The sequence below is a fragment of the Scyliorhinus canicula genome, chromosome 1 (assembly GCF_902713615.1).
Source record: "Scyliorhinus canicula chromosome 1, sScyCan1.1, whole genome shotgun sequence".
Classification (NCBI taxonomy): Eukaryota; Metazoa; Chordata; class Chondrichthyes; order Carcharhiniformes; family Scyliorhinidae; genus Scyliorhinus; species Scyliorhinus canicula.
The window spans coordinates 196,332,847-196,350,996 of NC_052146.1; the positions used below are offsets into that span (position 1 = coordinate 196,332,847).

General features: G+C 45.0%; 1 protein-coding gene across 2 annotated transcripts in view; it reads left to right on the forward strand.

Moving 5' to 3' along the window:
* The first annotated feature begins 6,219 nt into the window (after positions 1-6,219).
* LOC119970759 (ras and Rab interactor 2-like) overlaps positions 6,220-18,150 on the forward strand; it is a 187,726-nt gene continuing 175,795 nt past the window's right edge. For both annotated transcript variants that reach the window (XM_038805904.1, XM_038805913.1), the window contains exon 1: positions 6,220-6,331. The gene's annotated coding sequence lies outside the window, so the exon portion shown is untranslated. The remainder of the gene's footprint in view (positions 6,332-18,150) is intronic.

Genomic DNA, 18,150 nt, shown 5'->3' on the forward strand with positions numbered 1-18,150 from the left:
TGGAGTTGCTCGAGGGGGACCCCACAACAGAGGAGCCTGCCCCACAGGAACAACAGCCAGCCGGTAAGGATGGAGAACCGGCCGCCTAACAGGTTGAGGAGCAGGTGATGGAAAGAAGGTGCCGCATGGGGCCTCGAGTGTGCCAGCACAGCCTGTCATTCGAGGGCCCGCTGGACCGGACATGCCGTTGAAGATCCCACTGAGCAGTGGGACGGTCTGACATATCTGCCAGATCATAGCACACCTGGCATTATGGGGTATGGGGGGAGAATACCAGCTCCTGGTGGCCGTCAAGATGAGTCGCCCTGAAGTTTCACCTGATGGTTACTTCACCTGATAAAGGAGCAGTGCTTCGAAATCGTGTGATTTCAGATAAACCTGTTGGACTCTAAGCTGGTGCTGTGAGACTTCTAACTTTGACTTAATTTAATTTTTTGAGGAAGTCACCAGGAGGATTGATGAGGGTAGTGCAGTGGATGCTGTCTACATGGAGTTCAGTAAGGCATTTGATAAGGTTCCACATGGCAGACTGGTCAGAAAAGTGAGATCTCATAGGAAACAGGGGAATGTGGCAGGTTGGATCCAAAATTGGCTCAGTGACAGTAAAGAAGGGGTAACAGGGTCGATGGATGCTTTTGCGAATGGAAAACGGTTTCCAGTGGTGTTCCACAGGGCTCATTTTTGGAGCTCTTGCAGTTTGTTGTATATGTTAACGATTTAAACTTAAATATGGGTGGCATGATTGGAAAATTTGCAGATGACATAAAAATTGGTTGTGTAGGTGATAGTGAAGAGGAGAGCTGTTGGCTCCAGAATGGTATCAACGGTTTGGTCGAATGGGCAGAGAAGTGGCAAATGGAATTCATTCCGGAAAGGTATGAGGTAATGCATTTGGGGAGGGAAAACAAAGCAAGGGAATACTCAATAAATGGGAAGCTTTTGAGAGAGGTTGAGGAAGTGAGAGATCTTGAAGTGCATGTCCACAGATCCTTGAAGGTAGCAGGACAGGTGGGCAAGACAGTTTAAAAAAAAAAAAATTTTTTTATTAAGATTTTCAAAAACATATCAAAAACATAAAATAACAACAAGAAAACCGTATTAACAACAACAAAAAGAAAAAACACAATAACCCCCAAAACCAACCCCCCCCCCCCCCCAGTAACTACAAAAAGAAGAAATAGATAAGCACCCGGCATATTCAATAAACACAGAAACACATTTCTCCCTTCCCCCGCAACAAACACCCCCCCTCCCCTCCTCCCTCTTCACCCCCCCCCTTCCCCTCCTCCCTCTCCCCCCCCCCCCCCCCCCCACCGGGTTGTTGCTACAGTCGGCCTATTTTCCTGCCGTTCTGCCAGGAAGTCCAGGAAAGGCTGCCACCGCCTAAAGAACCCATGTACTGATCCCCTCAGGGCAAATTTCACCCTCTCCAATTTGATGAACCCCGCCATATCATTGATCCAGGCCTCCACGCTTGGAGGCCTCGCATCCTTCCATTGAAGCAAAATCCTCCGCCGGGATACTAGGGACACAAAGGCCAGAACACCGGCCTCTTTCACCTCATGCACTCCCGGCTCCACTGCAACCCCAAAAATTGCGAGTCCCCAGCCTGGCTTGACCCTGGATCCTACCACCCTCGACACCGTCCTTGCTACCCCCTTCCAAAACTCCCCCAGCGCTGGGCATGCCCAAAACATATGGGCGTGGTTTGCTGGGCTCCCCGAGCACCTAGCACACCTGTCTTCGCCCCCGAAAAACCTACTCATCCTCGTCCCGGTCATGTGGGCCCTGTGCAGCACCTTGAACTGTATGAGGCTAAGCCTCGCACAGGAAGAGGAGGAATTCACTCTCTCCAGGGCATCCGCCCACGTCCCCTCCTCAATCTCCTCACCCAACTCCTCTTCCCGTTTACCCTTCAGCTCCCCCACCGAGGCCTCATCCACCTCCTGCATGACGTGGTACACGTCCAAAACCCTCCCCCCTCCAACCCACACCCCCGAGAGCACACTGTCCCGTACCCCACGTGGGGGCAGCAGAGGGAACCCCTCCACCTGCCGCCTGGCAAACGCCCTAACCTGCATGTACCTAAACATGTTCCCAAACTTCCCCTCTAACTCACCCAGGCTCGCAAACCGCCCATCCACAAACAGGTCCCTCAACCTCCTAATACCTACCCTGTGCCAGCCAAGAAACCCGCCATCGATGCTCCCTGGAACAAACCGGTGGTTCCATCGTATGTGGACAAGACAGTTAACAGCATTTGGAATGCTTTCCTTTACTGGGTAAGGTATTGAATACAAAAGCAAGGATGTAATGAAATGAAATGAAAATGAAAATCGCTTATTGTCACAAGTAGGGTTCAAATGAAGTTACTGTGAAAAGCCCCTAGTCGCCACATTCCGGCGCCTGTTCGGGGAGGCTAGTACGGGAATTGAACCGTGCTGCTGGCCTGCCTTGGTCTGCTTTCAAAGCCAGCAATTTAGCACTGTGCTAAACCAGCCCCTGATGGAACAGTACAAAATGCTGGTTAGGCAACAGCTGGAATTTTGGGCTCTATTCAACTAAATGGTAATTCAGTCCCATAGCGAGCATGTTTAGCCGTGTGTTAGCACCAAGAAACACATGGCTATTCAATGCGACTCATGATGTATAAGGGGCCTCAGCGGAGAACGCGCAGCCGAGGCTGCACATAGTCCCATTTTGTACACTGGGGAGCTTCGCTTGCCGGAACCCCTCAGTGCAGTGAGAAATCGGGACGCCATTTAAAAATGGCATCCCAATCTCCTCTCCGAGGCCGCAGCTCCCCCACCCAGCACCCACACAGGACACCCCTGGCCCAACCACGCGTATGCAAAAATGCCAGCTTGGCACCTTGACAGTGACAACCTGGCAGTGCGCATGCCAGCTGGCAGTACCACCTGGGAACCTTGGCAGTGCCAGACTGACACTCAGATGGCACTACCAGGGTGCCCAAGTGAAACCAGCAATGCCAGGGCACCACTGTTCCCAAAGGGCATGCTGCTGGGAGTTTTGGATCCCTGTGAGACCCCCACGAGTGCCGTTCTTCTGGTCCCCATTTGTGGCAATGCAGAACAGCTTTCGTCTGAGGTCTCCAAGGCAAATGGGATGAATCCCAAAGCGTCAGGTACCTCAGAAATCTGCACATCAGAGTGAGACTATATCACTCTAAACATGCAGATTTGCCAAGGAGTGATTCCACCTATAATGGGCGGGATTTACATCGCAATATCTCGCGAAATTGTGTTGGATTTCGCAAGGTGTTGCGTGCCAGCCAGATTCCGGGAGCGGGGTCTCCCGGTTTTTATCGGCTCTCTTCACCACGGTAAGTTGCTTTTCAGGCGCAGCATGGCTGTTGGATCACACCCATTATGTACAGATCTGGTAACCACATTACAGGAAGGACATAATTGCTCTGGAAGAGTGCAGAGGAGATTTCCAAGAATGATGCCAGGGCTTGAAAATTGTAGCTGTGAGGAGAGATTGGATAGGCTGGGGCTGTTTTCCTGAGAACAGAGGAGGCTAAGGGGTGATCTAATTGAGGGGCACAAATTATGACAGGCCTAGACAGGAAAGACCTGTTTCCCTTAGCCTAGGGGTCAACTACTACAGGGCATAGATTTAAGGTGATTGGTAGAAGCATTAGAGGGGACATGAGGAAAATCTTTTTCACCCAGAGGGTGGGGGGCATTTGGAATTCACTGCCCAGGTTGGTTGAGGCCGAAACGCTCAACTCATTTAAAAGTTATCTGGATCTGCATCTGAAGTGCTGTAACCTGCAAGGCTATGGACCAGGGGCTGGAAAGTGGGATTAAAATGTGCGACTGGTTTATTTTTTCACTTGTGGCCGGCATAGACACAATAGGCTGATTGGCCTCTTTCTGCACCATAACTTTTCTCTGGTTTTAAATACATACTTTCAGCAATTTATTTCATTAATGACATACACTGTGGCTTTTCTTCCCCTCCTGCAATATTCCCTCAAGATGCCTCCTTCATCTCTCTTCTACTGAACAGTCATTAAAGCTGTAGTATCAACTCTTGAGGGTCTCTGGTACACTGTTGTGCTGTGTTTATGCCTGAGCTTACTTTATCATGTCGAAAAATGTTAAGCTGCAGATGTGACCTACAGATGTTGACAAAATAGTCATGTGTCAATATTTGCAGCACTTCCTTTGCGCTTTAATGGAAGAAATAACATTTGATTTGGGTAATCAGCATATTAATTAGCGCACATTATTGAAAATGACATACATCAGCATTGGAAGCAAGCTTCTTGTTTTCTTCCTTTCCGCTGCCCAAGTGATGAGTGACACTTGGCAAGTCTGCAAGAATTAAAATGGGATCAGGCATACACAGCTTAACCACTGCATTATGTGATACAATTATCCACAGGGCACCCCTTAATTTTCCTGAGATGACACCACTACAAAAATAACTCCATCGCCCACAAAGAAAGGGTGTGCCAAACATTTATTTCATGAAAGCCATACTCACATGCAGGCATTCTGATCTACTTGTGCACATATGACATATATATCTTCATATTATACCTTTAAGGGAAATATCCCCCAAGATAACAGTATTTCACCTCATGTAATGTCAAATTTGAATTATGTAATGTACTTTTACAAATGTTATGAGGAATATATTTGGGGACAATAGTGATAATAATAATAAAACAGCAGGACTTCCTCTCCAAACAACACCCACTCAAAATGTGAACAAGGAAAACTGTGTCTGTCCCTGCCTCTGTCGTTTGGACAATAGGAGGTCTCCTGAGGTAAATTCCAATTATGCATTGCTGTATTTAAAAAAAAGTGTTTTCCCCACACCCCTGCAAGTTACGAAATGTGTCTTATAAAGCACAACTTTATATTTCCAGAATGATATTTGGTGAAGGGCGGACTCCCTCATGATTTGTTTCTCAACATCCAATCAAATTTCCAGAGTGGAGGGCAGCACTGTGGTGCAGTGAGTTAGCCCTGCTGCCACATGGTGCCGAGGTCCCAGGTTCAATCCTGGCTCTGGGTCACTGTCCATGTGGAGTTTGCACATTCTCCCCGTGTTTGGGTGGGTTTTCCCCCACAACCCAAAGATGTGGGGCGCGATTCTCCGCACTCACGACGGGGCGGAGAATAGCGGGCGGCGCAAATTTTTACGGCGAGCAGCGATTCTCCCCTGGCCGATGGGCCGAATTCCAAGGCCTTTACGGCCGTTTTCACAATTTTTAATACACCTGCTATACCAGTTCGTGAAAACGGCCGCAAAGTGCCGTTCTGCACAACCATGCCACCGATTGGCACGGCCGCACCACGGCCGTGCCAAGGGTGGCATGGGCCCGCGATCGGTAGGCACCGATCGCGGGCAGCGGGTCCGATTCCCGCGCACTCTTTCTCCCTCCACCGCCCCGCAGGATAAGTCCGCGGGGCGGCTGAGGGGCATTACGGACCGCGCATGCGCGAGTCTGACGCATATGCGCGGGGTGGAGTCGTCCAATCCGCGCATGCGCGGCTGACGTCATCATATGCGTCAGCCGTCGCTAACTTTGGCGCGCGGGCTTAGCAAAATTCGTTAAGCCCGTGATGCCGGAGTTCACGGGGCCGCGATGCTAGCCCCGACCGGGGAGCAGAATCGGGTCCCGGGAGGGGGCGCGGAGGCTGCCGTGAAACACGGCCGGTTTCGTGGCAGCCTTCACGACTCTCCGCCTTTGCGGAGAATCGCGCCCGTGCTGTGTCGGTGGATTGGCCATGCTAAATTGCCCCTTAATTGGAAAAAAATAATTGGGTACTCTAAATCCAGAGTGGGCTGAAGCAGAAAAGTTTTCTTCGGAAGAGCCAATATTCCTTTCTTCAAGCGATTCCCGGAGTTGCCCCTCTGTGGCAGCCAGTAAAGCAATGCGGTCATTATTATTTACAAATGCTGGACAAAGGAAAATCGCAGAAGTTGATTATTTTTACCAGTGCATGTGGAAAAATAAACTTCGGCACACCAAGAGTTACATAAAAAAAACAAATGCACAATGTTTACAAACAGTCGGCATTCAACAGCAGAGCCGGCGCCAGAATCATCCTCCCCCACTTTCCCAAGGAATTCACGTCATCTCCCAAAGTTTGAGCAAAGTTTACTTTTGTTTTTCTCTGTCTTTAAGATTGTGGTGGGTGCAGGGGCGCTTGCGCAGAGGCGGGTGCCGATCAAAGTCGGAAGGCTGGACTCTCAGGTCTGTGGACAGATGTCAGTGTGAGAGAGGGAAGGACGGAGGGAAAGAAGGAAGGAGGGGGGTAAAGGGAGAGAAGCATCTCCTCGGGCACAGGTAAGTTCACCGAGCGAGACGTTGAATGGTTGTGTTTGCTGAAGGCAGGAAGAGCCTTTGTTGCTGTGCAGTTGTCTTTTGTTTTGGTGTCCTGACATGGGGGTGAGCAGCTGTTTGGCTGAGCTCCGTCTTTCTCTCAGCCACATTTTACTTCATAAGCTTGACCGTGTTTTAAAGGTACAATCTGCCTCGACTTGTTTCCCTGGAGACCAGCCGAGTGAGTGGACGTTTAAGAGCCCTACAGCCTTGTCAGTGAAGAGCATATCTGTGGTTGGAGTTGTTGGGGGGGGGGGGGGTGAGGAGGGTAATCTTGGGGGTTCCAGTAGGGAAGGTTCACCACTGATTCTATATTGTTGGGCTTGGGTGTTTGTTTGAAAGACGTTCTCCTTGCAGTCCACTTTGCTTTGTTATAATGGTGGCTTTGGCAGTCAACTGAATTTAATTCAGTTGGAAAAGTTAACCTGGATTAAACATGCAAAATTCTACAATGCTCAGATTTTAATATTTCCCACCAAGGGGGAGAGATGAGATCTGTATGTTTGTTGAGGCTGATTCGTTTTCCACTGTTAAACACCTCGATGTGTGCCACTTCCAGAATCAGTTGGGCTGTTGGTAGCTGTTTATTACTGCTGGGGTGTAGTGCTGTGCTGCTGCTGCTGCACTCAAAATGCCAGGGTTTTCTGTGGTGAATCCTTTGTTATCTTGAGTTACAGAGAAAGATAAATCTCGAGTTGCTTCTGGATTGGTAGCTCTGTCCTATTGTCCTCTTCGCTGCTATTTAAAATGATTAAGCTTCTCTGGGAGGGTGGGAGGAGGAATTAAAACTCCGGCTCAGATAAAGAAACAAAGACTCACATTTAACTGGGGACGCAGACAAAGGCTGAGGAATATCAGGTCTTTGACAGCAGGGGTGAGACGCAGCCTAATGATCTACTATGTAAGTTCCTGCAGTTGTGGTCACTTTATTAGCTCTGTTACTGTTGATATATTAAAATGCCACTTATTAATCAGCAATAAGTGTGTAACTGTCAGTATGACTTAATGAGAAATGGGTGAAACTGAACAAGTTAATTGTAATAGGATTCCTGAATTGTGTGCACCCAACACACAATGGTACCCTTGATGTTCTTGGTGACAAAGGATTGGAGTTGTAATGTAGTATTGTGTGTGTGTGTGTGTGTGCGCAGATAGCTTTAACATTTTTTTTGTAATCTACATTCTCAGTCTTAGATACAATGGTCACTGGGGCTGGAATCTGAGAACCTCCTGCCAATTAACATTACATTTTATTGCCCAATCATGTTGCGTAGTGCAGGTAATAGCTCTGAGTGAAAAATATTTCCCTCAAATGTTCTGGCATTGCTTCTGAGCCCTTGTGGTGTGGAAAATGATGTGGTTTAATCTTGGAGGGGCTCTCTACTTCAAATCCCTATTGAAAAGTCAAGAGCGCTCAATACTGTTTTTTTAACTTTTCCTCTTGATCTGCTTCTGTAGTGCAGTTGTGAATTTGTGAAGATTTTTGAAAAATTTGTCTCTGTAGCCCTCAATTGCAGCATTTTGTCTTGTCCTTTGCTTTGGAGTCCTGCAGACTACACACTTTACATGATGGTTTGTGCACCCAGGCAACTTGCTTTTATCAGAAAAATATACTACATTAATTGTGATAACCCTCACGAGGACCACGAGGGATCACTCATTGATCTCCTCATGGAATACAAGTGATAACAGGCAGAGGCCCATTCTGCTGGGATCTGTTATTGAGCCTTTTAAATCCTGTCCTAGACCCGGACTGGGAGTTCCTGTTAGTCCTGGGCTGGGACACTAGTGCCATATGCCGTGGATGCGGGTTTACTTTTAAGTTACAATAAATTTGGTTTAACCTTTATCTTCATGTCTCCTGGATTACTACACTGGCGATGAGGAGCAAGAACAGGATTCTGGCCAGCCCTGTATAAAAAGAACCTCTGGTAAGAAGTGTATGAAGAGAACCCGGAAATGTTGTTATTTGGGAAACGGGCCCTATGATGAGGGTGTAAAGGATTGGCCCTAGTGTGCTGAAAGAATGCAGTATTTCTTTCATGTGAATGGCATAGAGGGTGACGATCGACTCAAGCAGGAAAAGTATGTGGTTCAGGCGGGTGGGGTGACATACCTTGACTACCGCATCGGCAAAGATAGCCTGCACACTGTAGAGGCTATAAAGGGGACACCTATACCACGGAACACAGTGGAATTGAAGTAATTCCTAAGCTTCATAAATTATTATGGAAAATTTATCCCCAACCTAGCCACCTTTACTGACACCACGGCATGCATTATTAAAGAAAAAACAGAAGAGGTTGTGGCAGGCACCGCAGGACAAAATGTTTGTGAAAGTGAAGCCACATCTGCTGTTGTTCAACATCTTGGTGCACTACCATCCCACAAGGTTGCTGGTACAACATGCGATGCCACTCCCTATGGAGTAGGGGTAGTCCTCTCCCATTGGTGGAACGATGGCACTGAGCGACCGATTGCATATGCGTCGTGGACCCTGGCAGATGCAGAGCGATGCTATGCACAAATCGAGAAAAAGGGTTTGGTGGTGATATTTGGAGTGAAGAAACTACATCCAGCGGTCTACGGCCAACACTTTACATTAATCCTGGACCACAAAGCCTTGTTGGGCCTTGAGGAAATGGTGATCCCACACATTGCCTCAGCTCAGATTCAGCACTCGGCACTCTTGTTGACAGCATAGGCGCACTCCTTCGAGCACCACAAGCCATGCACATAGTCAATGCTAATGCTCTGAGCTGCCGACTGTTACCCACAGTCTCGACCCCACCACCACGAATGGACAAAGTAATCATAACTTTAAGTTTTATGGACACTCTGGGAGTTCCTGTTAGTCCCGGGCTGGGACACTCATGTTATACGGCGTGGATGCATCTTTACTTTTGAGATAAAATTAATTTGGTTTAACCTTTATCTTCGTGTCACCTGGCTTACTACGGTCATAATTTTATTTCGGATGTATATTGCACAACATTTCAGATTTGACATTACAGTGGAATTTCTTTCAATATCTTACCTGCAGTCTGAGGTGCCTCACTACATGTTGCTGTTATATATACAGTTCATGTCAAACATTCTCCAGTGCGTACAACCCAGAGAATGGGCTTTTCATGTACAAACACGAGATAGCAGCAGAAGTAGACCAGTTGGCCGTTCAACCCTACTCCACTATTCAGACATTAAAATAGGTTCTAGCCTGTCGCGTATACCATGGCATGCTTCCATGAATCCAGCATGTGGGTAGCTAATATAATAATAACCGTTGATTGTCACAAGTATGAAGTTACTGTGAAAAGCCTCTAGTCGTCATATTCTGGCGCCTGTTCAGGTAAGCTGGTACGGGAATTGAACCCCCACTGCTGGCCTTTTTCTGCATCACAAACCAGCTGTCTAGCCTACTGTGCTAAACCAGCAGATATATACTACAAGGTGTGCAAGATTGCCCCGCCTTTTGGTATGCCCTTTATTAATGTACCCTTTTACAATCTCATGAACAATCAGGAATTAATTATTTTTTTCTTGCTGGCTGCCACTAGATTGTCATATGTACTGTGGCGAAAAGTCATACATTTCTCAACATAAAAGATTACTGATAGCTATTAAGATGTGCAACGTTGTTCTAGTTTGGTTCTGGCTGAGTACGCTTCTTGTGATGGATCGAGGGGAGGGGGGGAGGGAGGACTGCCCATTGTTCTACATCTTAATTATACACCTGTGGACAAAACTCACGTTTCCTGCTGACTTAAACCATTATTTCAAGCACAGTGAGCCTGAAAGGGAATTGGAAGCTACTGAAGTATGTGACTCACTTCTTATCTCAGGTAATATATAACCTGCCAACCCTTCCATTCTGAAGAGCTGTAGTGACTCCAGGCCAGATATTTTATTAATAACAGGACTGACGATGCCATGGGTCAGTGTAAATGAACAAAGTAATGTTTATTTATTAAGGTTCATAATCTTAAATTACTGTTCCTCAGTTCAGGATATACGTTGCAACATTGTGTATCGGAGTTGTTGTGAACAACTTTCGAATTTGGAGACTTAAGTCATTTATGTCTGGGGTAAACTGCAAAGGTTGTGCATGAAATGTGTTTCTATAACTCCAGTTCTTTTGTGGACTGGGCATCTAACTTGGAGGAATTGTAGTTTGGCTGCTTTCGGAGATGCAAAGATGGCATATTGTTGCTTTGAGGGGATACTTTTCGGAGTTGTGACTTAAGACAGGCAGAACATACGTGCACCTAACCATGTTATACCTTTCCTCAGTGACCAGCATTAAAATCACTCTCTTGATGAGCACACAAAATATCACACAGAAAATGTGGGAGAATTTAATGCAACTAATGTTATGGTAATAAGATCTGATGAAGGTACGGGATCCCTATGTTAATGGAGGAAGTGGTGTTTCTCCAGGCAGTCGCAAATTACTTTGAAATTGAAACAAAATATAGATACACCAAAGTCCAATGAAGTGTGCTAGTACCTTTCAAAGAAAGGTCAACAATCTGTTGGGGGACCAAGCAACATTGTGTAAGGCGTGTGGTATCCTCTCATGACGATTGAATGATATTTATTTGCATCTAGATCAAGTAGGTGGTGCATTAGGTTGGTACTTGATGTAAAGCTGGGAAAAACTTGCTATGATCAGAGAAAGGCAATAATAGTAAGCGAGAAAGAACTGTGGAAGAACATGCGGCAAGAAGAGATGGTTAGATGGCATGGGGAAGCCATGATGGGATTGAAGACAAAGGCAAAGATATTAGACCATTTAACAGGTCAGAAGAAGCCAATGAAGCTTGTTGGGGCCAGAAGTGATGGAAATGCCCACTGCACAGTAAGAGGTGCAACAATTGCTGGAGATCAGATGGAGCAGTGCCTGATGAGAACAATGGACCCAATTGACCAGTGGTTGGGATCCCTCACTCACTGACCCAATGGAGCAGAATAAATTGCCTCACATCAGTACCATTCACAGCAGAAGCACAGCTGTGGTAAGAAATCACAAAATATTTTGTACTGATCTAATGAGTATAGTTCAATCGTAAGTGGTGCAAAGCTTTCTATTAATAGGGTGGCACAGTGGCTAACACTGCTGCCTCACCGCGCCAGGGACCTGGGTTTGATTCTGACCTTGGGTGACAGCCTGTATGGAGACTGCACATTTATCTGTGTCTGTGAATGTTTTGTCTGGGTACTCCCACAGCCCAAAGATGTGCAGGTTTGATGGATTGGCCATGCTGAATTGCCCCTTAGTGTCAAAGGTTACGTGGAGTTACGGGGATGGAGTGGGCCCAGGTAGGGTGCTGTTTGAGGGGGTTGGTGCAGAATCAATGGACCAAATGGTCTCCTTCTGCACTGCAGGTATTCTATGATTCTAATAGGAGAAAATAAACATCTACTTGCCTATTCTCTTCTAAATTTAAAAACATGCCTTTAGCAGAAGGTTAAGAACATAAGAAATAGGAGCAGGCGAAGAACATTTGTTCCTTCGAGCCTGCCCCCTGCCATTCAGTGGGATCATGGCTGAGCTTCAACATCATTTTCCTGTGCTATCCCCTCTCGTATCCCTCTTTTGTTTTTAATATATAGAAATCTATCGATCTCCGTTTTGAGGACATCAATTTGGAGGAGTAAAAGACCCACTACTTTTCCCTTTTGTTGCATCGTGTCCTGCAATTATGCTCCACATATAGGTGAACTAAAGCAATGAGTCATAACCTCCTGAAAGAGGTCCAACACCACTGGAAATTGGTGTCAGATTGATACTGGCAGAGTTATTTTGACACTATGTGCCATTGTGGATTGAGACCACATTCTGTGACTGCACTCCTGAAGTTTTAAGAACTTGTTTGATTTTATAGTCCTGGAAGCACTTTTGTGACCCAGTTCTGTTTTTACTGGCAGCAGACTTTCATCTCCCTTGTTCGATCTTACGTCATGTCAATCTAATCTTAAATCTCATCCTGCCGTAAATGTTCTGCTGGCTGTTATTCTCATTTGAACTTTGTGACTTCACTGTCCAAAAGAAATAACGCCTTAAAGCTTTGAAATCTCTGTTGCATCTCAACCATAATGCTGTAAATATGTTATCTGCGAATTTTTTAAAAATCACACTTGTCTTCGATCAGCTTCTCTCACTGGCTTCCAAAGATGTCATCACCCGTGCTCCTGCAGGCTTGACAGAGCGATGAAATCAGATTCATGTGGCAAAGAATAAACTCTTCAGGGCACACATAATATGGCTGCAAAAAAGGTGTTTCCCTTCATTGTTGGAAGATGATGAAAATTTGAGAGGTCAGCATGTGGCACAATGGTCAGCACTGGGACTGCGACGCTGAGGACCCAAGTTCAAATCCCGGCCCTGGGTCACTGTCCGTGTGGAGTTTGCACATTCTCCCCATGTCTGCGTGGGTTTCACCCCCACAACCCAGAGATGTGCAGGGTAGGTTGATTGGCCACGCTAAATTGCCCCTTAATTGGAAAAAATAATAATAATTGGGTACTCTAAATTTATAAAGATAATGAGAATTCGAAAAAGGAGATTTTCAAGATCTGATACCCTTCTAAATGCCTAGATTTTCATAATTTATGTTAATGTTTTTATCTTATCTCTGCAGGTTTTAATATTTATAATAATTTTTTTGCCTTTTATCTTTCCATTTGTTCACTCTACTTTTCTCATTTTTCTTCCTTTGTTTATCTGGTGTAGCTTTTAGTATGATGTATTGGCCATTAATGTGCATGGATGCATCATGCCTGTATACTTCAATACAACACATACTGCGTACAGATCAATAAAATGTTTTTTGTGGGATCCTATTTGTTTCCCACTGATTTTTCTCCCCTTGTTTCCTTTATTTGAGAAATGAAACCTGAAACAGGTGGATTTTTGAATTGGCAATAAAGTGGGCATTAATCATTAGTTCACCACTGAAGAATTTCACTATTTTGTGCAGTAGCACTGTGATATGGGTGTGTTCTAATGCACCAAATCGAGCACAAGAACTTGCTTTGATTACTGTCAAACAGTTTACTCAGCTTTTCAATGGTGTACACGACAGACTTCAAAAATACACATCGCTGATGTTTGACAAAGCCGCACAGCTAATGGAACAGGTATTCTCATCTTGCAGGACTCTCGCCCGCCATACTTATTGATTGTTAGAATTCCTACAGTGCAGGAGGAGAGCATTTGGCCGATTGAGCCTACCTAAGGGCACTCCCTTCCCCTATCCCCGTGACTCCATAACCCCACCTAACCAGCACATCTTTGGACACAAAAGGAAAATTTAGCATGACCAATGCATCTAACTTGCACATCTTTGGACCATAAGGGGCAATTTACCATGGACAAACCACCTAACCACATCTTTGGACTCGCAGATTTGAGGAGAATGTATAAACTCCACACAGTCACCCAAGGCCGACTTGAACCCAGGTCCCTGCTGCTGTGAGGCAGCAGTGCTAACCACTGTGTCACCGTGACTGATCTGCCCCACACTTTTCTGGGCTTTATCTTTGCTGTGACTTCATTTGTCAGGTGATTAAGCCTTTCATCGAGTTGTTGCTAAAAAAAAAACAGTAGCAACAGCACCAGGTTGGAGTCCAACGGGTTTGTTTCAAATCACTAGTTTTCAGAGCACAGCTCCTTCCTCAGCTTCCGAGAGCTGGTGATTTGGGTCAGACCAGTTGGACTTTAACCTGATGTTTGTAAGACAAAAAAAAAGAAAACAGTAGCAAAGGCTTAGATCAGGGGTGGGCAAACTTTTCCGTGCAAGGGCCACATTCAGAAATTCACAATTTTAAAGGGGCGCATAGTATATTAAGTAAAATAATTACTTCACCCGGTTATGATTTAGAACATAGAACAGTACAGCACAGAACAGGTCCTTCGGCCCTCAACGTTGTGCCGAGCAATGATCACCCTACTCAAGTCAACGTATCCACCCTATACCAGTAAGTAACCCAACAGCCCCCCCCCCCCCCCCCCCCCCCCATTAACCTTAAAAACAAATAATTAAACATTTAAAAAAAAGTTTTTAAAAAATGTTTTTTTTTAATGACTTGGTGGGGCCGCATAAAGACCTTTGGCGGGCCGCATGCGGCCCGCGGGCCGTAGTTTGCCCACCCCTGGCTTAGATAGTTTGTGCTTCCTCATTGGCATTTGACAAATCAACTATTGATGATTAAGTTTCACAGTTGTAGCAGTAGTTTTGCTGTCTTGCTATGAAGTGGTGATGTTAGGTAGTGTTGCTGCTGACCTTGGATGGGGGAGATGGATGACTAAAGGGGTGTTCAGGGACAAGATGTGCCTGTCAGGGACGTGTATAAAGCCATAATCCCTTTGTGTAAGGATGATTGAACATTACTATTGTTTGCTCACATATTGTTTTTTTATATAGTAAAAGATGATACTTGCCCATGCTATCATTTCCCAGTAACCCCTGTGGGGACAAAGACTGAATGTAATCGTTTGTCATGGCTGATTAAAGAGGAGATGTGGAATAGATTGCTTAAGGAAGTGATTGCAAAAAACAAGCACAATTCTCCAAGCAATGCAGGATTCACTGCATGAAATTTCTTTCTAAAATTGACAGAAAATAAGGGAAAACTTATAATTTTCGCTAATGTAGGGCTTGTTTTCAAATAAGAGCAGTAAATTTGTAAACACAGAATTGTTTATACGTTAAAAATGCTTGAAGCATCAAAAGTTACCCATTTCCAATGGTACACTATTGATTTCCCTCCCCGCACAGTAGCTTTTACATCAGCTTCCACCTAACAGCTCTATTCTTGCATCTTCTTAGAACAAAGAATTCCTACAGTGCAAAAGGAGGCCCTTCGGTCCATCAATTCTGCACCAACCCTTTTAAAGAGCACCTGACCTACCCTGACTCTCCTGTCCTATCCAGTTAACCCCACCTAACCTGCACATCTTTGGGAATGAAGGGGCAATTTCGCATGGCCAATCCCTCCAATCTCCAGATCTTTGGAATGTGGGAGGACACCAGAGCACCCGAGGAAACCCACACTGTAGAGATTCTATGATTTCCTATTTCTACATTGTACGTTTCATGACCACCGGATACCTCAAAGTGCTTTACAGCCAATTAAGTACTTTTGAACTATAGTCACTACTGCATTGTAGCAAAGGTGGCAACCAATATGCTCATATCCACACGAACAGCAATGTGATAATGACCATATAATCTGCTTCTTGTGATGACTGAGGGATGAATATTGGGCAGGGCACTATGGATAACTCTCCTGGTCTTCTTAAAAATAGTCCCACATTAGTCATGGGAGAGGCACCAGATTAGGAACTTTGCTGAAGTTAGAATGTTTAAGAAGCTACCAAACAACTAATTCTAGATTTAAAGAAATATAATTAAACCGTTTGTCAGGAGAAATATATGTATATGTCAAAAAGCAATGTCAGGATTAAGGTATATGATTGTTTAAGCATATATGTTTAATCATCCCTAAACTCTTACTGTGACATATGCACACATTAGGATTGTGCATGATAATCATACAACCAGTGAAAAGCTTCCTATAATATATGATTTCCACAATCAGTATTTTACTCCAAACATGCATCTAGTAAATGTGTATTATGCAATTTAACATTGCTGTAAGCCTCTTTGAAGAACTGTAAATTAAAAATAATTTTCTTTCTGAGATATTAACTTCTAATTGATTGAAGCTGTGCAAATGTTTTTTTCCTGTTTTGTTTTACTTCAAATAAACTTTCTAGATTGGTCAAAGTCCACTTGGCCCTAAACGTAAATAGCTTCTGGATTTTTTTTAATTGTAAAAGTATAGGTCCCAGAGAAAATCAAAGTTCAGTGTGTAATCCAGAAAAGTAATGGCTTACAGCATTAGGAAGAGATCCAAAGGATGCCCCCACACTCTTAGCCTGGACACATCCTCCGCAGACATCTGGAATGAATCTTATTTAAACATCAATGTTACTTGTCTGGAGCAGGATGGTACTGTAACCTGTCTGGTTTCTTTTATACATGAAGATAGTTACAGAGAAGAGTGAAGTATGGCAGACTGCCTTGGTCATTTGGCCTAACCCTAGAGAGTTTCATAATTTCCATCAGCCAGTTAATAATATGTGTACAATTTGATCTCCAAAACAAATTGCAAGAATTACTTTTACCAGTGCAGTATTTTATTTCTTCCATCTACCTCCGTTTTTATTTATATATATCTGCCTTTTGAAATGATGTGGAGATGCCGGCATTGGACTGGGGTGAGCACAGTAAGAAATCTTACAACACCAGGTTAAAGTCCAACATGTTTGTTTCAAACACTAGCTTTCGGAGCACTGCTCACCTGAGGAAGGAGCAGTGCTCCGAAAGCTAGTGTTTGAAACAAACATGTTGGACTTTAACCTGGTGTTGTAAGATTTCTTACTGTGCCTTTTGTAACCATCTAGAAAATTTTAGTATGCTCTTGGCACAGGCAGGTGATAAACTAATAAATCAAACTTCCTAGCCAACATTTCCCAAAGTCTTTGTCATACCTGAAACCCTAAAGATATTCAGAGCATAAAAGGAGGCAATTTAGAAAAGAAGCTGGCAGAGACATAGCGAGAAGCAAAATTAGTTTCACCACATTGGGGACTCTTCACTGAACCTTGCACTTTTTGAAGTATTTATTCATTTTTCCCATAAAAGATATGATTGTCACTGCCTCAAACACTCCTTTTTGACAAAACATTCCAGTCTCCAATAATCACCTAACCCCTCTCCTCGCTCTTTGACAATTTCGAATTGATGACCCCTCATCACTTATTGCCCACAGAGTGGAAGTAAATGTGTCCTTTTTCACTCTAAGACAATATAGCTTTCTCTTCTCTAATGGAAATAGTCTCCAGTCTCTCTACATTAACTATAATACCCTACTTGGCGAATCCACACCATCCAGCAGAGGGCAGCAGAGCAAAGCTACTGATCAGCTGTTCTGGGGGAATTTGCATACTTGCAGTGCGGTCAGCCTAAGTTGAAGGTGGTTTGTGGAAGGGCTGTTGGCAAGTGACAGTTAAACCCGAAACACTTCGTGAGTGTTTCCCACCCTACCTCCTCCTCTAACCAACCCCCCCACCCCACGGTGGTTGGGAAGCGGGAGCAGGGGCCTGTCGTGAAGGTGAGTGAGTGCCTTTAAATTTGCTTAACTTTTAGCGGGAGTAGGGTTTGAGGTAATATCAGGTAAGCTCTTCCTTTCTTTTTCTTTTCTTGTTTTTTTTTTTAATCTAGAGGTGATGTCAGGGAAGGCAGTACAATGCTCCTCCTGCAGAATGTTTGAGGTGAGGGACGCCGTCAGTGTCCCTGCTGATTTCATCTGTGGGAAGTGCACCCAACTCCAGCTCCTCAAAAACCGTGTTAGTGACCTGGAGCTTGAGCTGGATGAACTTCGGATCATTCGGGAGGCAGAGGGGGTCATAGATAGGAGCTTCAGGGAAGTAGTTACACCAAAGACTGGAGATAGATGGGTAACTGTAAGAGGGACTGGGAAGAAGCAGTCAGTGCAGGGACCCCCTGCGGTCGTTCCCCTGAGTAACAAGTATACCGTTTGGATACTTGTGGGGGGGACGACTTACCACGGGTAAGCCATGGGGTACGGGCCTCTGGCACAGGAGTCTGTCCCTGTTGCTCAGAAGGGAAGGGGGCAAAGGAGTAGAACATTAGTAATTGGGGACTCAATAGTCAGGGGCACAGATAGGAGATTTTGTGGGAGCGAGAGAGACT